At 38.1% G+C, this 20,665-nt stretch overlaps 1 protein-coding gene across 2 annotated transcripts in view; it reads left to right on the top strand.

Moving 5' to 3' along the window:
* Window positions 1-20,665, top strand: part of CHCHD3 (coiled-coil-helix-coiled-coil-helix domain containing 3) — a 278,747-nt gene that overhangs the window by 64,753 nt on the left and 193,329 nt on the right. The gene's annotated exons all lie outside the window — the stretch shown is intronic.

The following is a 20,665-nucleotide window of genomic DNA, read 5'->3' as shown; positions in this document are numbered from 1 at the left end:
ATGTACTGGGTATGGGAATCTTTCGCCATCTGCCACTCTCATCTTTTTCTCTTCAAATGGCACTTTTCAATTTTTAATCGAGATGACTGCTTTCTATATCCAGTCATTATAGGAGGCTGGATTATCCAGTCTGTTTTATTTACATCTCTTCTTTTTCCAAAGCCAATTTTCTTTCCTATCGATGCCGTGTTGTTGTAGGATCCTACCCTGGATTCTGTTTAAGAGACCATTTCTCCATGGTGGGAATATTAAACCTGGAAAAGCAGAATCAGTCAAGCATGCCGTAGAGATCTGTAACTTTTTTATTGATTGTAATAGCAGCAGCGGTGTTCAACCGCTTCTTGTTCACAGTTCTTTTGACAGTAATTATAGCGTTTTCTCTCATGAAGCCTAGAGTTTGAATTAATTTGTGCTAAAGTTGGTTTCTACATGGGAAGTTTCTAGAATTGGTTTCGGAGTGTTCTGTGGTTCTAGTAGTTTCTGTTGAAGTTTCTGCGTTACCAGTATGTACAGTCTGCATTACCGGTATGTGCAGAAGAGAGGAGCTTGTAATGTGCTCTCTAAATCATTTATCATTCCTCCCATAACACTGACAATGGCATTCGTAGTTTATCACCCCTTTATAGGAACAGATGACTGAAATAGACATATGTGAAGTTTCTCAGTCAGCAGCAGAACGGGACTTGAACTGGACCGCCCCTTAGCCCTACCCCATCTATTGCTGAGGTGATAGAATCATACTGTCTCACATCATCCTGTAAAACATTTATTCAGAGGAAGCCCATGTATTCAAAGGGACTCCAGAAGAAAGCTGACTCAAGTGCCATCTGGTTAGGGCTAGGATTAGGAATGTAGAGCTCTGTCAGCCTTTTCCCCACCCCTTTCCCTTCCGAGAGACCGGGGAATCACCTTCATAGGCCCTAATGCTATTAGGGCTTAGTGTGAGAAACCTGTGGTCAGGATCATTTTCTCTCAAATTTGGACGCTTTGTGTGTGAGGAGGATACTTGTCCACACAGCATTTGTTGGATGGCTGCAGTTTTGTTTCTGTTTTAGAAGGTGAGTGGGCAGTGGCCTGATGTCCATTTCCTTGAGTCCAGAAGTGCGTATTTATGATGGTGGTCCACGTAGGCTGGGCTTTACCCTGGCTCAGCCCTCAGTCCTCGCCCTTCTGGAAGCCATCTGCTGATCCTGCTGGTAACGAATGCTGTGTTAGGAAGAGTGTAGAAGAATGTGAGATCCTTCTATGGCAGTTCACTTTGGAAACAGTGGAAAAATATATGGAGAGGGTCCCCTCTTTCCTTTCCTGACCTTAACAGCTTTGCCGGTAGAGCCATGAGTTGACGAGCGATGTGGGCAACATAGTTGTAAATCAGATGTAAATTTTTTCTCAGCGTTATAATATTTCCAAACGTTGGCACATTTTGATGTTTAAGTAATAACCCCTCCCCCCTCCTTTCCAGGCTGGAGAAAACGGTTAAGAAGCAAGTACCTCATGTTAAGTTTCTGTTAAATATTTTGTTGAGAAAATCCATATTCTTTTGCATCCCACTCATCCAGAAGCGGATAGGGTTTGTCTTTGGAAACTTTGTTCACAGTTTATAGATGCCAAGCGCATAGAATATGCGCAATGGGATCACATATTATCTGTTGTGAAGACTGTTTCCGAGTACAGGACCTATTTGCTCAACTAAAATGAGGAAATTAAAAAAATCTTAGGTGATGTTGCCTTGTATTTGTTATGTGTTCGGCACTATTCTGAGCACTCTATGTATTTTGAGTCATTCATCCTCTCTGCCTCTGTTACCCCACTTGATAAACCAGAAAACTGAGAGGTTAAGGGACTTGCCCAAGCTTGTATCTAGTAAGTGATGAGTAGGGATTTGAACCCACGCCTATGGAGTCCGTGCACTTCTCCATCCTATAGTACTACCTTTCTGTGTGGACAGGGAGTCCTTCCTGTAAAGTTTTTCATTTATCACTGTGGGAATGAATAGCAAGCATTTACTTGGATTTTCATGTCTAAAACGTAGTAAATAAAAGATAACTCGAAAATGACCTCTGCTGTGTGCTCCTGGTTAGTAGATCTGGGCACCTGCCCAGAATGATTACCACTTACCTCCTTTATTTTAGGACCAAAATCTTTGGAGAATTTGTGTTTAAAGTTAATATTCTTTATTTATGTAGGCTATAACTTACTATGAAATGCTTGTTTGTGTACATATTTTAAGTGATGGTGGCAGTTTGAATTTCCTGTTAGCTTATGATATTTCTCTTAATTGCTCAGTGTGGTGGCAAGTCCTGTGGAAGCCGATGGTACTCTGCCACCTGAACTTGAGAGGTGAGTGTCAGCTTCTAGTCACTGAGGCACTTGTGTGCTCAGCAGGGTTCTAAGCATTGTTCAAGAAGGACTAAAGAGGCACAGGCTTTACTTTAATAGATGACTGTGGAATGGAAATCATTTTGCATTTCTCCTTTTGTATTCATCCATAGGTGTTTTGTTTTGTTTTTTAAAGACTTGGGGCAACTCTTTTATTTTGTATTGGTTGTGTCGCTTCATATATTGGGTTTTTGGTTTGTAGTATTTGTTATTATTCGTGTTTTTTGTAATGACCAAAGTAATTTCATTATAAAAAATGAATTTTTTTACATTCATTGTAAAATTTTTTTACATTCATTGTAAAAATGAATACAATGAAAAATCATTGTAAACATTTAGTTTACAAACTTCTCCAGTTTTAAATCAGTTAGAAAATGAGCTGTTAGGATGATGTGCCTTTTTAACTAGAATATAGAATTCTTCCATTGAATAACGAGCAGTGTAATGTATGGAACAATTTATTATATACTGTTTACTTACAGCTGCTTCCTTACACATCCACTATGTAGTCCCTGCATGCTTTAACCATTTCATTTGGATTTTTTTTTTTTAGGTTATCCCATTAAGATGGTTGTAGTGTGATTTTTTGACATAAAATATTAAGTATAAAAATAGTTTATTAACCATTAATGTTTCAATTAATGATTTAAATTTGAGTTCCTTCACAACTTCTTTGAATAGATTGCTTAAATTCCTTATTTCCTGGTGCCGTTTTGTGAGTGCTGATTAGGTTAAAAGAGAAATCCTGTAAAAACTCATCAATTACAATTTTGCTACAATTACAGTAGGATGATAGATTAAAACCAAACGAAATCAAAACAAAACCAAAAAAAGGCTACTGAAACCACTAATTTAATATGGAAAATGTCAATTAATTTAAAAACCATTACCCATACTCTGGTTTCTCTTCAAATCATATAAATTCTTTGCCTTTTAAAAACCATTATCCAACAGAGTTTCTGCAATTTTCATTATTGCTACAGAACCTGGTAGGTTTGACTTAGAAAGTCATTCCTCAAACTACTGAAAGCATGGATGTTTATTAGTTTAAAAAAATTATGAAAGAAATATGTATTGAAGAAATTCAGATAATACAGAAGCATAAAAACTTAGTCCTCTTTCCCTTTCCCCTCCTGCCCCTGCTCTTCCCCCCTACAATACTGTTCACATGTTCATACCCAATGGAAAATGTATTCCTTTTTTAAAATTTTTATTTATTTATTTGACAGAGAGATCACAAGTAGGCAGAGAGAGAGGCAGAGAGAGGGGGGAAGCAGGCTCCCCGCTGAGCAGAGAGGCCCGATGCAGGGCTTGATCCCAGGACCCTGAGATCATGACCTGAGCCAAAGGCAGAAGCCTAACCCACTGAGCCACCCAGGTGCGCCGGAAATGTATTCTTAATCATGTTTGTTTGTGGTTTGTGTTATAAGCAAAATGAGATTGACTTAATAATGTCATATAACTTGCTTTCCCTCCCTCCCAGTCTTACATTGCGGTCCTCTTCTCATACAGTATATACGAGTCTTACAGACTTCAGATCTGATCATATACACCATATAAGACGACTTCACCTAGGAAGAGTAATACTAACAGTAATAATAGATAATAATAAGTAATAATACCCAGTGGTAATAGCTAACAGTTTTGAATGCTTCCTTTGTCCCAGCGCTGGTGCAAATCTTTTTTACATACTGGTCATGTAACCCTCCCTGCAGCGGAGTGGTGGAGGTGCTGTTGGCACATTCCCATTGCAGGTGCATTGTCCAAAACATGGAGAGCTGCACTTCTTAGTCTCATGTCCAGAAAACAGGTTGGGATTTGAACATAAACAATCGAATCTGAAGTCATACTCATCACCACTCTACTTGACTGTGTCTCAGAGGCTATCTTATTTTCTGGCCCAACAGTGATGTTACCTATTATATATTAGTCTGAATGTTCTCTCTGAGGCCCTTTTGATGTGGTTTGCTGAAATTTTATGTTTTTTCAGATTTCAGTACATTCTGTTTTGCCTTGATTATGGAGCTCAATAAATAAGGAATTTAGTTTTGAAAAGAATTCACAAGTGAAGGGATTTTTTTTTTTGTATTTTTGTTTTTTTAATTCACATGACTGTATTTTGAAATGAAACTGTCAAAATATAGTCAAATAGTACATGAGAATTAATATTTCAGTAAATTCTGTAAAATGTTGGGAATTGTGTATTTCTTTATGAATCTGCCTGTCAACTATACAATTCAGTTTTTATAGCCTTAAAGAAAAAAGAGCCCAAGCTATTGTCCAAGTGAGTTTCTGTAACTTTTTATTTGGACAGCCGCAAGTAGGTTTGACACAGAAAGCACTTTCCTGAAACTACTGAAAACTTGTACGTTAGCCTGAGAAAAATTGAGGGTAATAATCAGAATTTTGATTACTGATTATTCTTGTTCCATTCTTCTTGCCTTTATGTCTCTCCTTTCCCCCTTATAATTAATTAGCCCTGTTTCTGCTTTTAGTGTATGTGCTGCCAAAGCCAGTACATCCCTGTCTCTGCTTTTAAAATGTACTGCAAATCCATTTACCTCTCATCATTTCTATCCCTATTTTGTCCAAGCTAGTGGTTCTCAGCAGGGGGGTATTCCCCCCGCCCCCCATCTCCCAATGGGGCATTTGGCCATGGCTGAGACCTTGACAATTGTCACAACTTGGAGGGTGCTCCTGACATCTAGTGAGTGGGTGGTGGCCAGGGATGCTGCTAATACCCTAGGATCACAGAACACCCACAAGAAAGAGTTGTTCAGTCCAAATGCTGTCAGTGCTAAGGTTTCGATACTCTGGTCTAAGCCATTATCATTTCTCAGTTGCAGTTATTACAAAGTCTATTCCAGGGAACCACCCTTGTCCCCAGATTCTACTCTTCACAAAGCAATATTAGTGTGCTTTAAACATTTATCTATCGATCGATCTATTTATTTATTTATAGATTTTTATTTATTTATTTATTTATTTGACAGAAAGAGAGAGAGGCAGGGAGAGGGAGAAGCAGGCTTCCAGAGCAAGCAGGGAGCCTGATGCGGGACTTGATCCTGGGACACTGGGATCATGACCCAAGCTGAAGGCAGACGCTCAACTAACTGAGCCACCCAGGTGCCCAACACGTATTTATTTTTTAAATGTAATCTTTATGCCCAACATGGGGCTCGAACTCATGACCCTGAAATCAAGCATCGGGCGCCCTACCCACTAAGCCATTCAGGTGTGCCTAAAAAGTACTTTGAATCATGGGAATTTATTTGATTAAAATTCTATAATGGCTTTTCATTAGATTTAGCATAAAGTCCAGACCTTTCCATGACCTTCTAGTCCTCTGATTCTGTTTATATATTCATATGCTCATGCATCATCTCCTCCCACCCTCTCACAAGGATGTCAGCTGCAAACCTGTCTGTGCCCACAGCTCCATGCCGCTTTTGCCCGGCTGGCTCTTCCACCGGAATATAAAGGTCCGTGAGGCCAGAACTCATTGTCATGTAGCAAGTGTCAAAAGAATGCATTACCAAATTAAAGTAACATTTTATGGGTATGGCTAAGTAGATGAGAACAGGATAGAATTTGTCCATAATGGAAAAGAGGCAGGAAACTTAACGTAAGATAGCAGTAACTCCCGTTCCCCAGGTGCTGTGCCGGGGCATTTGTGGGCATCAGCTGTGTGTGTCCTGTGAGCCTTCTGACCAGGCCTGCGTCACCTGTGTGGCAGCCTGGGGGGACATACCCCCCAAATTTCCCTGGGACTTGGGGGAGGGTGGCTCTGCCCTCCATGGATTTGTCCTACAGCCATAGAGCGCTCCAAGAGGCAGAGTGCCTCGCCCAACGAACCCACAGAAGGCAGCAGCAGGATTCTATCTCACTCTTCCCTGACGTGCCTCTTTCCCAGCTATTCCCCTTCAGCAGTTTTTGGATCATAGGAAACAACTGTGGTTTGTGTCTTCCCCCCTCGGAGGCTTTGTCGGCTCTCTGTGTTTGATGTGGAGACTCTGTTTTTAACAAAATATGATCTGCTTTTCCCCCTTGTCCTGAGACCGTTGCTTCGTCCGCATTGCCTGAAAGTGAAGGACCGGCATTATGAGAAAGTGGTTTGAGCTCTGGACCGTTTCTATTGGCAGCGAAAAACCTACTCAAAATTTGAACTACGTGTGAAATACACTTGTGTGACTGATACTTGTATGTATCATACTTGTATGACTTGTGTGACTGACCCCAAGTGTGTTTTATCTAAGTCTGTGAGCGTTGAGTGTTGGGTTGAAGTCAGCAAGTCTGCAGCCCCTGCCACAGACCCTTTATTAGTCCCTGTGCATTCTGTCAAAGGTGTCCCTTTTCCTCCCTTCAAAAGGAGCCTGGGATCCCATGGATTTGTATTTTGAAAATCTGTGTCCCTTTGCCTGGTTTGGTGAGAGTTTTTTTTTGTTGAATCCTAAGAGATCATCTCTTCTCTGCTTTCCCCAGCCTTCCTGGCTCCTAGGAATCAGTGTCCCCGTGAGGCCCCCTGGGGAGACAAAAGCCCAGGGTGGCCCATGGTGGCAAACTGATCCAAGTTTCAGCGTTCCTGTCTGCTTTGGCATTTGAGTACTGTCTTGTGCTTCATGCTCTCTCGTGTCCATCCTCCCACTACCTTCAAGTTTTTTTTTTTTTTTTCTTGGTTCACTTTTTTGTTTTTTCATTTTCAGCAGCTTGTCATAGGAATGACACACACTCAGCAGAGTCAGCTTTAGACAGCTTTTTGCACACAAGGACAACAAATTCACCCGTCAGGGAGCAAAGTGAGAGAAAAATGAAGAACAATATTAGAAAAGAACCCTTTGGGAAGCTGCACAAAAAATGTTATATTAAAATCGATACTGGGGCTTGACCTTTTGTGGTACTGTATATTTTAAAGCCTTCTATTGATTCTCTTTTAATAACATGTTTATTCTAGTTTACTGACATAAGCCTAGGGAGAATACAAAAAAAAAGATCAAATTCTTTATTATGGTGGTCATTTAAATTTGTCTCAGGCATTTTTCATGGCAGACTGGCGTTATCTTTATGTATTTAATATATATCATTCTTACACAGTATAGGACTGAGAGGTTATAAAAGTGGCAAAGTTATTTTTTAATTTACTTTTGTCGAAAATAGGACTGGCCTTGCTGTGTCATAGCAGTGTGGTACCCTGCCACCACCTCTCCCCCTTTAAGATTTTCTTTCTTTTCTGCATGTGTGCCGAAGACAGAAGAGTCTCATTTTGAATTCTACCCCCGCCCCAGCCCCGAAAAACATTGGTAGTATAATCTACCAACTCTGGGGCTGTTTGGAAACAATTCTATGCATAATGACCGCTATCTGACTCTATAACTAATGGCAGAATGCCGAAGAATAGGAAATTGCCTTACTTGACCCTTTTGATCACTCAATCTTGTCATTTCAGAGACAGAAATATTCATCGCTTTTCTCTGTGAGCGGCCATTCATTGTTCAGTCAGGAAGGCAGCCCTCTTCATGGTGTTGTCCAGTCTTGAAGTGATTGCGCTGTATGCTCATCTCCGCCAGTTTTCCCCATTAGGAGAAAAACAGGATTAATTTTCTTATCTCGTTCTGATGATTTTTCCCCAACATACAGATATTAAGAGGTATCCAGAACAGCAGGAAGGACTTGAAAGATACACCTGGAAAGGTTATCCTGTAAATGGCAAATTAAATGAGATTCAACCTGTAGAACATCAAGTTAATAGGCTTGGGGAGAAATAGGATGCTCGGATCTAATTCACGGTTTTAATATAATAGTTCTGTTGTTTATGGGACATCTGATAGCACATGTTGGGAAGCCAGACAGCAATTCCAGGAAGGCTGTAATGAATTAGAGGACATTTTGAAAGGGCAAATAAATTAATCAAGAAGCCAAGAGAATCAGAAGACGGGAGACATGTATTGTAGCATGATGGGGAGAGAGCTCAGCAGGGATGTAGTTCAGGGTCCCTGAGGAGGTCCAGATTGGTGAGTTTGCCCTCCCTGTGAGTTGTTAAGTGCTGAGGGCATCTGGAGGCAACAGCAGCGGCCATGATGGAGCCACCTTCTCTGCCCACTTCCGGTGGCCCCTCAGGCATTTGATAAGGGGAATTGGCTTCTGAGCACTAGCCCGTGGCTAAACCCCTCTAGAGTCTGTCTCTGCTTGTTTATTTCCCTTTGTCCCATAGTTGATTCTTTCTTGTAGCCTGGTCTGCTCTCCCGTGTTCTTTCATCCCTTACCCGTACTGTCTTCCTAATACCGGAGAAGATCTATGGAGAAAGGCAAAGTCAAAGGCACACAGTAGTGCTAAGAAGTGTTTATTCTAATTACCAAAGGAATGTGCGCTGTATCCAAAATGAGAGAAAAACGGCTCAACAAAATGAAGAAAAAATGAAAATTGCCATAAGCCCACTGCTTATACAAAAACCATTGTAAATATTTTGGTACATGGGGGAAAGTAACAGAAGTGGTGTCGTATGGTCACTATTGTTTTATTTTTGTTGTTAAGATGTATTGTGGATGTTTTCTCAGTGGATAATTTCATGGTAGTTCACCATTAGACACTTGGCCTTCCAAGTAAATAGTTCAGAATGTTTCATTACTGTGAATACTGATCTATCTTTGTTATTAAATTTACACATATCCAGTGTTATTTCCTTTTCTATTATAGTATTATCCAGTATTTCTTCCTTGAGTTAAACTTTTACAAGTGGAATTACTAGGTCAAAAAATATGCAAAATAGGGGCACCTAGTTGGCTCACTCAGCTAAGCATGTGCTTTCAGCTCAGGTTGTGATCTCAGGGTCCTGGGATGGAGCCCCGTGTCCAGTTCTCTGCTCAGTGGGGAGCCTGCTTCTCCTCCTCCTCCCCGCTGTGCTCTCTCTTGCTATCTCTTTTTCTCACTGTTGCAGATTTTGGGAATTTAGTGGTAAAACCAGTGTTACCTTATGCCCATACGATCACACCTTATCATCTCCATTTGTTTTCTAGTGTTTTCATTCACTTTACATGGGTGGTTCTTAATGGGATGGAATAGTCTTTTTGTTGGTCTTGCTGTTACTGAAGGGGTGCTGTGAGAGTTCAGGCACCTACTAAATACTTTCCAGATGATTCTGGGTTATTGATAAGTCAGTATAGACTAAAAAACTCTTAGTTTTTTAATAGTTTAAACTATTATTTAGTTTTTTTTTTTAAGATTTTATTTATTTATTAGAGAGAGAGAGAGCAAGCATGAGCCAGGGAGACAAGGAGAAAGGCAGAGGGAGAGGGAGAAGCAGGCTCCCCTCTGAACGGGGAAGCCAAAGCAGGCTCCATCCTAGGACCCTGGAATTGGGGATCATGACTTCAGCCAAAGGTTGACACTTAACCGACTGAGCCACCCAGCCATCTTATTACTCAGCTTTAATCCCTTGTTAGCTCTCTCTAGATATAAAAACCTGTCACAGAGCCCTGTGTACAGCTGATGAGAGATAGTGTACTCATAGTTGTAAGAGATAGTATGTAGCTGGCAGACCCCAGTAGCCTGGAGTTAACTTGGCATTTCTCAAATTGCTACAGTGGATCTGGCCTACATGTGATTTGGCTGACCCATCAACACCATGTTATATCGACGAATGTGTGAATGTGTCCTAAGATCAGGTGTCAATAGAAGAAGCAAACCAGCTTTGAGATGTGTCCAGCTTTGTAAACCATGCCCTGCACACAGTTGGTACTAAATAAATATTTATTGAATGTTCATTGGGCCACACTTTCATCTTTTAAAGGATAACGCAGTGTTTGCTTTTTGCTTGCTACAAAAAAATGAAAGGAAAATCAAATAAATCTGAAGGTTGAAATGAAAAAACCTATGGCAAGTGGACGACTGAAATCTAGGCTTAAAGAAATTGCATTGCTTACACTTTTGTTTATTTTTTTGTGTGTGTCTTGATTTTCTATAATTACCTAATTTTAAATTTGTAATTAGTGTAGTTATTTTCTTAAGTGTTTATCTTTTTCTAAAACACGTAAGTTTTTTGATGGAACATCTCTTGATTCCGGACTAATAAAAGATGCAGAAGAGGAGCTAGACATTCAGTTTCAGCCTGGAACAAGGGGGAACTGAGGGTGTCCCCGCACCTCACCCTTATAGCACCCATGCGGGTGAATATAGTAGACACGGAAATGGAGTAGAGATGGAAGAGATTTCAGGGTGTGTGTTTGTGCACAAGAACTGGGAATCCGAAGACCGGGGTTCTGGTCTTTCTGTGCCCACTTATTAACTGTTGGAATGCGCTGAATCACAGAATTAACTCCTATCTAAAAACATGGAAACAGCTTTGAAAGAGTATAATCCTACTTGTCTCCTGGTGTTGTGAAGATCAGATAATATAATACAGTTGTGTTGGTCTTGTAAACTTTTATAATAATGCTATTTTTAATAATAAAAGTAATGACAGTTATTACCATAGCTACTCCTACTGTAGCTATTAATCTCTTGAATAAACTCCCTTCTTATCGCAGATATGACAGTGGAGATGTGATGCAGACGTTTCATCAGCAGGACCCAAACAGCCTTTCTTCCTTTTGCTGTATCGTGGTGATTAGACTCCATAGATCACTGAACCAAAATAGAAAGTTTCTGTATTTGAAAATTTTCTTCATTGTAAAGTATTGTGCTAGTTTAAAGAAGTTTCTTTTTTCTACCCCAAGTCTAGAGACTGTTCCCCCTTCACACTGCTTTTTTACTCCTGTTATTTTCATCTGCTACTTAATTATCCCAGTGTTTAAATTGCTGTTCTCCTTCTCTTTTTGGGCATATATCATAATTCGTGTCCTACCAAGAGGTAAGTTAACCTGACCTCTCTGCCGGATACTGTTTTAAATCTTGGTTCCATTTGAGTTTTATCTTTACTTATAAACAATCTTTACTTATAAGCTTGCTTTTTTGAAACTCTCCTTTTGCTTTCATGGCCTGCTTGTGTAGTACGATCAGTCTTATTTTCTAGGACTCTGAAGCTGCTCTGGTATTCTTCTCAGGAGATGGTGTGTTAGTTTGCTGTGGCTGCCATAAGAAAATGCCATGGACTGGGTAGCTGAAACAATAGAAATTTATTTTTTCATAGTTCTGGAGGCTGGAAGTCCAAATTAAAGTGTTGTCGGATCTGATTTCTCCTGAGTCCCGTTGTCTTGGCTTGCTGATGGCTGACTTCTCTCTGGTCTTCATCTAGCTTCCTCCCCTACACCTCCCCCCACTCCAAGTTGGAGAGCATCCTTCCTGTGTCTTCTTCTTCTAAGGACACCAGTCATATTGGATTGGGGCCCCACATTTATGACTGCATTTAACCTCAATTACCTCTTTAAAGGTCCTGTCTCCAAATACTGTCATGTCCTAAGATACTAGAGGTTAGGTCTCCAAAATAATGAATTTTGGAGGAGACACACTTCAGTCCATAACAGAGGGATAGATTGATATATACATGTAAAAATCGACAAGTGTAGTTTTTAAGTTTTCCCTCAGCAGGAAATTCTCATATTAAATCTTTAAGATACCCTTTAGGTCTAAAATTTTAAGTGTTTCTTTTCTTTTTTTTTTTTTAAGATTTTATTTATTTGAGAGAGAGAGCACGAGCGTGGGGAGGGACAGAGGGAAAGGAAGAAGCAGACTCCCCACTGAGCAGGGAGCCTGATGTGGGGCTTCATCTGGATTCACCTGGATTCACGATCTGAGCCGAAGGCAGATGACGTGCCACTCACGACACTAACGATGGAGCCACTCAGGTGCTCCCTGAGTGTTGATTTTCTAATGGAAGTTATTTTTATCAAGACTCCAATGATTATAGCTTGAAGTTTAAAAAGGGTTAGGGTCAGGATTTATTGATTGGTAAAGATGATGTTATATGTTCCTATTTTTCTGTTTTTATCTAAGCAGGTATGTTGGTAGTAGTAAAACAAATGAGCCAAATGGTAGCCACTCAAAGGTGGCAGATTAATATGGGCAGGATCTTGAGTTGAAGCTCTGAGCCTTGGCAAATGTAAAGCAGAAGACTCTGTTAATTTGAACTTGACAACTAACTATAAATGGTAGGACATTGTCACAGGAAGGAAGTAAAATTGGTCTTTACAGTCACATAGTACTTTTTCACTGTCACATATGATGGACAGTGACAGAATTATCATTTCTTCATTACCACATTTTTGAGTCATATGAGATATTTAGTCAGTTTTATGTGCCTCACACAGTTAAAAATAAAATCTTGATAATTATATTTGTTATTTTAAACTTTGCTTTAAAAAAGAAATGGTCTCCTGTGTCTTCCCATAGAGCTGACCTGAACCCAGAGAGGTTAATTTACCATTTGAAGCCCATTTTAAAGCATACACGTTTCCAGGTATTTTTAAGAGCACGTTTGCCAACTCTGTACTTCTTTAGCCCTAGAAACATGTGTCTTAAAGAAATTTTTAAGAATTGGCAATAGTGGGAGTTTCAGGTTCTAGCAGACTTCCACAAATGGTGTTGCACGTCGTCTTTGAAACATTTATCTTACCTGACAAACTGTTTTCCGAGGTTCATCTTGATTGATTTTAATACATAGATCTTTAATATTTTTGGGATTTATTTTTTCACATATCCTAATTGACCTTATTGGTTACTTACATCTTTTCACCCCATTTCCATGCTCTCTTTTATATATACGTACATACATTAATGTACATACATTTATATACATAAAATGTATATAATATATAAAATATATAAATAACAAATATGTAAATACATACACATAGCGTCTCCTAGAAATTCAAATACAAGTTTTATTTTTCAATGACTAACCCATTTTATTTCACCATGGAATCTGTAATGAAACCGTATAATAATGTCACTTATTTTCATTTTTATTCTTGTTTAATTTCTACTTAAATGAATGGTAAGTTAATATCATTGTAACATTTACAGCCTATATGAATGTATTATTGTATATGAGGATTTCAGGAGGTGTCATTATTGTGTTTTAATGGAAGAGCATGGAAGAGCAGTTTTAATAAGGGTTCTGTAGATATTTGAAAAGGAAAAATTTGAAAATGTGTCCCTATTTAAATAGTACTCCCATTCTAAGTTAATTGTATTAAAGCAAGCTAAAAGTGAATTAGAAATTGAAGCAGTGTTATAGCCTCTAATAGTTTGGTAATGAGTGGTCTTCTTTTGTAGTACTTAACCTTCATGCAGGTTATCTCTCTGTGTAAAGAATGCTCTTTTTGAACTGTTAAGTACTACAAATAAAATTATTTAGTCGTAGGAAAGTCTAATTACATGGATTTCTTCCGTTGTAGTAATTATAAATTCACCTACATTATGGGAGGGGTAGGAATGGGCTGAAGGTTACCAGACGGAGATCTGATCTTTTAGCTTTGCCTCCTACTCGTCTGTAATCTTGACTAGCTGATTTGCCTTCTCAGTTCCCTTAGTTGTGAAATTAGGTTGTAAGAATACCTACCTGATAAGGATTTAAAAAAAAAAAGATTTCATTTATTTAATTATTTGAGAGAGAGTGAAAGTGAGAGAGATCACAGGGGGAGAGGGAGAAGCAGACTCGCCGCTGAGCTGAGATCCCGATGCCACTGAGTTAGGAGCTGGATGTGGGGCTCGATCCCAGGACTCTGGGATCATGACCTTAGCTGAAGGCAGTTGCTTAACCCATTGAGCCACCCAGGTGCCCTGATAAGTTCGTTTTTAAGTGAAGGATAAATAAGATAATATATATAAATTGCCTGGCACATGTTAAAAACTTTCCATACAAAATACCTTTTTTTTCTTTTTTTTACCAAGAACTTTTGTCTCTTTGAAGAGTGTGATGGCTAGGGGTGTGGCCTCAGGGGTCAGACTGCTTGGGTTTGAATTCCAACTTTACGGGCTACTAGTTCAGAGACCACACAGTAAATTACTTAACTTCTTTAGAGGTCAATTTCCTCCTATGTAAGATGGGAGGACAATAATAACACCCACATTGGGATATCTTCAGGGTTACTTTGTGGACTAAATGGGACATTCCATTTAAATGTCCATTTAAATGCACAGTGACTCACACAGAATCACAGAACATATATTACAAATATGTGATGGTCTATCTTGTCTGTCCATCCATCCGTCCATGCATTTCAGAGAATTATTCCCTAGTTGTATAGAGAGAAAAACCTGCCTGCTGTCTTCTGCATGTGTCCGTTCTCATTCCTTGCCTTCATTATTTCTAAGGAGTATAGAAAATCTCTTTGTTGGTGAAAATGCAAGAAAAACAACTAAGTGAAGCTAGATGAACTTTGTTTTCTTTTGCACGAACCATTGATTATGTTTCTTCAAGGGTATGCCATGCCTAGTTCCAAAAGGGTTAAGTGTGAGAAATGAGATAGGGCATGTTTTTTTCTTATCAGATTAACAAGTCGTTGAAAATAATCAACTTTTAGTTTGAAGAAAATAACCCTTTAAGTTAATATAAATGTTAAAATTGATAATGATGCCAAATGGTTGATTCTTGTGTATTGGCCCTTTTACTTTTTTTAAAAAAAAATATTTATTTATTTAGAGAAAATAGTGAAACAGTAATATGCCATGAGCTGAGAACTGATGAGAGAGCTTTTAGTGGATGCCTCCTTATTGCTTTGAAATACTAGGAAGAAAAATACCTAACTTGTACATAGATATATTTGAGACTTAGTGTAGCCCTGTGGTGTCCTATGGCCACAAGTAATTATTAAGTACTTGAAGTGTGGTTGCTCTGAATTAAGATTTGCTCTAAGTATAAAATACAGATTTCGAAGACTCAGTGTGAAAAAAGAATATGAAACAGCTCTTTCATTTATAAAAATGTCTCTCTAATTGTATTGATTATTTGTGGAAATAATTTTTTGAATGTATTCAGCTAAATAAAATACATTGTTCAAATTAATTTGACCTGGTGCTTTTTACCTTTTTAATGTGGCCTTTAGAAAATTTTAAATTACATTTGTAACTTTCATTGTATTTCTTTTAGTCAGTGTTGCTCTAACATCTTATTTAAACAGTGCATTTACATAACAATGGCAACATAGCAAAATTGAAAAAAACTCAGCCCAGTACCCCTTCTTTTTCCCCAGTGGTAACCATCATTAACAATTTCTTGTGCATTCTTCCTGCCATTTTTCTAAGCATACTGCGCTGCTCTTAAGTACTTTTTAAAAGAGAATATTCATAAAAGCTACTGTAATTTAACATAGATTCTTGGATTAAGGTGGGAAAAAAGTGCCAAGTGAATATTTCTCTGCTTTTTTGTCTCAGTTATTCACACTTGAGGGAAGTCTAATTACTGAATCTATGTTCCCTTAAAGAGACACTATCATTACCTGCAGGAGCATCAGGACCAGTGCTTAGGAATTAATTAATTTTCATTGAATTTGTAGCATCAATTTTTTAAAATGGTTTAACAGAAAAAAAATTGACTCTCACTGATTATGGTGGTAATTAAGATTTTATAGTCAATGAAGTCTATTACCTGTCATTGGCAAACTTTTCAAGTTTTCTAGAGTAGACATTTTAAGGCATTTTTGTTTCTGTTTGTCTCTTTTTGAAATAATTGTTGTTACAATTGCTGATCTGGCAAAAACAGAATAGAGTTAACTTAATAGCATAATATAAATGTTATGATATAAACGAAGGAATGACATCGTTGTTGATGTTAGAGTCACTGATTTTTAGTATGTTTTGTACACTGTTCTTTTTTTTGGGGGGTACAGTATTCTAAGCACATAATACATGCTCAGTAAGTACTTTAATGGTTAAAACATGGTATATCAAGTTGAATAGTAGAGCATCATCACTTGATAATTTTTCTTTCTTTTCTCACGACCTGAGCCAAATTGAGAAGATACTTTGTAAACTATCAAAAAATGACATCAGTGGAAATATAGATGTTAGAAAACATTTCAGCCATATATATGTTCATTCTGCTGTTTTTGTATGGTCAATATATGTAACTGTTCATTGTACACTTAGAAAGAATATGCATTCTCTAGCTGTTGGGTATAGGGTTCTATACATGTAATTAGATAAAAATGGTGTTCAAAAATGTAGTCTTGCTATGTTTTCTTTCTTTTATACTGTGTCATCTGCTAGTTTCTGGTAAGAGCTGTGTTAAATCTGTGATAGCGGATTTGTCAGTTTTGTCTGTATTTCTGACAGTTTCTGCTTTATATAGTTTGAAGCTATGTTATTATAGGTTGAACATTATATCTATTCCTTTTGAATCTTGTTACCATCGTGTAGTCATCTTTATCTGTAATGACACTTTAACTTAAAGTCTATTTTGTCAATATAGCTGCACCAGCTTTTGGTAAGAGTTCGCTAATTACATTTTTCTGTCTTTTTATTTTCAGTCTTCCTGTATTTTAATAATTTTGCTGTATCTCCTACAAACAGTATGTAGGTGGATTTTTACAATCCAGTCTATCAGTCTGTGACTTAACTAGCAAGTTCAGTAAAAATTACACCTATTATGATCACTTATATATTTAGAATTATTTCTGCCATTTTCTGCCATTTTGTGTTTTTTGTCTCTTTTTCTCTCCATTCTTGTTATTTTTTGTTTATTTTCTCCCTTTCTTTCTAGAAGGTAAATGAAGCAGCATAGAAATTACTGTTGTCTGCTCTTTTTCTTCTAACAACCACAGTGATAATCCAAGGGAAGGTTTCTTACAGGCCCTTTCTGGTTCATCGTAGTTGCTATGTTTCATAGATTTTTCTGTGTTTACTCACATTGGTGTAATGCTTTGAGTATGACCTAGTGCTTAACATTGTCATTTAATTTGATTCTACAGCAATCATTTGACATAAGGTTATTTCCAACTTCTTATGAGAAAAAACACCAACTCAGTGAGGTTATGCTGATAAATTCAGTATGGCAGAGTAGAGGTTTAAATTCAGATGTTCTAATTCTAATGTTTTAGTGATTACTGACATGGCTGTTGTGAACTGTGAATGCAGATAAATATTGGAAACTGGGCCTTCTTTTCATCCTTTGAATAGTATTTTACTTTATTTTATTTTATTTTTTAAAATTCTTTCTAATTAATTAATTAATTAATTTTTAAAGATTTTATTTATTTATTTGATAGAGAGAGACACAGCGAGAGAGGGAACATAAGCAGGGGAAGTGCGCTGAGCAGGGAGCCCGATGTGGGGCTCGATCCCAGGATCCTGGGATCATGACCTGAGCCAAAGGCAGACGCTTAACGACCGAGCCACTCAGGCATCCAGTGTTTTATTTTAAAAGCACGATAATATTAACGTTCCAGTTAGTACTTTGCTGTCCTTTCTTCACAGTTCTGTGGTTTGGGGTATCACTTCACTGATTTCGATAAATGTTGTTCTTGTTGCTCTTCATATGCATAGTTTTAAGACATAGGATTGTTTGCAAGTAAGTCAAGGCCAATAATGTGTGCATTAGATTGACACACTGAACCAACTTCACTGTGTGATCCTTAAGATTAGGCACTTAACCTTTACAGAAGATAAGCAGATAAGTTATTTGATCTGAAGTTAATACTTTATAGTTTCACAAATTTTTAAAAAGAGGAATAATCAAATTGACATGTTGATGCAGTTGGCAGGTTTGATTCTTAAATGTATTTGAATGTGGACTGCCCAGTGTTGCCTTTATGATAACCCTCCTTTTTCCACCTCTTGGCACAGACGTGTGAGTTCCTAGTAAATTAAAAATTCTGATGAGGGGCGCCTGGGTGGCTCAGTGGGTTGAGCCGCTGCCTTCGGCTCAGGTCGTGATCCCAGGGTTCTGGGATCGAGTTTCGCATCGGGCTCTCTGCTCAGTGGGGAGCCTGCTTCCCTCTCTCTCTCTCTGCCTGCCTGCCTCTCTGTTTACTTGTGATCTCTCTCTGTCAAATAAATGAATAAAATCTTAAAAAAAGAAATTCTGATGAATGACACTTGATAAATGGTGTGATGTTGTGATTACTGATAAGTGCTAGAAATTCAGTTGGTGAAGCATCAATTTCACACCTGAGACCCCAGCTCAAAGTTTAGGTTAAAGGTTTGCCTGGAGTCCGTAGTCCTTTTTCTCAGGCCCCCTGATAAATGCAGTGATTCCAAACCACATTTTTCTTCTGCATCAAATCCAGGCAGCACTCTGAGTCATTAAATATTAAACCTTATATTCAAGAACATTATTCACTCATTAATATTGCATTGCGGCCTAAACTGCATTGTTCAAAACATTTTAGGATGTTATGCAAGTCTGTCAAAATATATTAACAAACTTAGTCATGTTGAACTAAGCAAAAAAAATGACAAACTGTTTGCACCACAAACGTGTTGCACTTATATTTTTGTACAATGTAAGCATTTTGAGTTGGGATATTTGGAAATCACTGTAAAGATAAAATGGATGGCAGTGGAAGCCAGATGGAATGAATATTCATCTTCCACGTAACATCTGCTATATATCTTAATGAAATTTATAGTTCTCCCTGAAATTTTTCTTCCTTGACAGTATTTATTTATCTTTAAAATTATTCTAACTAGGACTGGAATATGAGTTAGTACAATTCTAGCTGCTTATAAAACTGAAGTATCTAATTCAGGGACCATTTTTCAAATCTCCATGAAGGCTATCATCACTGCAGAATCGAAGCTAGATGAGCCTCCCGTGAACTGTGGGGTAACTGGGACACTTCTGATACTCGGCAAGTGTAAGAGAGTGATTGAGTTCAAGCCTTGGTCTCTGTGACCAAATTTGTTCTGGATTGCTGTGAACGCATCTGGTTTCTTGCTGCTTTTCACAACCCTGTTAGTTACAGTGAGAAGCCATAAAATCCTTCCATGAAGGAAAATGATAGAGGCATTTTTGTGTCTAAAATTGTTCCTCCTTAAAAAAAAAAAAAAAAGAAAGAAAGAAAAGAAATCCTTTTCCTGGTGCAATAAGGAAAAGCCAAGTAGTAAAAGGTGTGAAAATACACAATTGATGAGATACATTGTTTTTTGTGCGGTGGCAATACCACATTTTATGAGTTTTATCTGAAGTATGATTACACTGATTATATTATACGTTAGGGTTATTGACATTTAATGGGTTAGAATTTAATGAGGGAGCTCAGTAAGAGAGTGTAGGTTGATTTTAAAACATCCTTGATTACTTAAATATTTTTGAACGGGGTATGAATTAATTTTCCTGTGATAGTGGATCAGAAACCTTGTAAGTAGCCTATGGGCTCATCTTGAACACCTACAGCTGTTATTTCAAAAAGAACAGAAATGGGTATTGTGAAGTAAATAATGAAGGTGGCATTAGTGAATTCCTGCTGGCTGAGAGTTAAATTATTCATTTTGTTAGTTTAGCTAACATGGTTCGTGCTGCGTGGGATTGGAGCACTATGTCAGTGACTAATATTGCATAATTAAAAAGCCTTATTTCCTCAGGCCAATAATATAGCTGGAATTTAGAAATGGTTGTTAACATCGTGGAAATAGTTTTTATTTGTGTAAGTAGATGTGGTTTACCTAATCATTTTGAAGTTTTTCCGTTATTAAGCATTTGTGTATAACACGTAGGCAGTGTGCCCAGGATGTTTTTAACTGTAGTTAATCTTGTAGTTCCTTCCCCTTGTTTTGCTTACCACCCACGGTGTTTTTCTTCTGGACAGGCTGCCCAGGAGTAAATGGTCTGGCTGAAAAGCCTGATGAGCACACTCCCTTCTCACTGCAACACTGGAGTTCCTTTTCTCACTTAGAATTATGTTGCAGATCAATGAAGGGGACCGCGTAGCTGTTTATGTTAACTGAAATGTTAATGTATTACCTCTGCAGTCTTGGTAACTCTGACTCTGAGAGAAAGACCCAGTATACATAGTATTTGGTAGTCGTAATCAACGTGGTTGTAATCTTTAGTTTATGCTTCTTCACTTAATGTCATTTTATATACAGATCATACCTTTGGAAAAGTGCTGTAGCAGGATTTCTGAACCTCGGGTGTCTCTGAGTTGGGGGAGGAGTGGAAGCACATTCTGGATCCTCTGTTAGCCACTTGTTGCCATGTAACATTGCCGCCTGTGTTTGCTTTCACAGTTGCATTATGGCCAAATGACAAAAGATGGAGGGCTTTGTTTGGGAGGGAAGAAAGACTAGATGTGTATGTTAATATAATTGAATCGGAACACTGGACACATTTTACTTTGGGGGGTTTTAAGCATGTTGATTTCACATAGGCAAGATCATGTAGTATAGGAATGAGCACATGGTTTTTAAAGTCAG

The sequence above is a fragment of the Lutra lutra genome, chromosome 11, assembly GCF_902655055.1.
Source record: "Lutra lutra chromosome 11, mLutLut1.2, whole genome shotgun sequence".
NCBI classification, from domain to species: domain Eukaryota; kingdom Metazoa; phylum Chordata; class Mammalia; order Carnivora; family Mustelidae; genus Lutra; species Lutra lutra.
The sequence above is the reverse complement of the archived record's forward strand: the minus strand, read 5'-3'. Positions and strand labels throughout refer to the sequence as shown.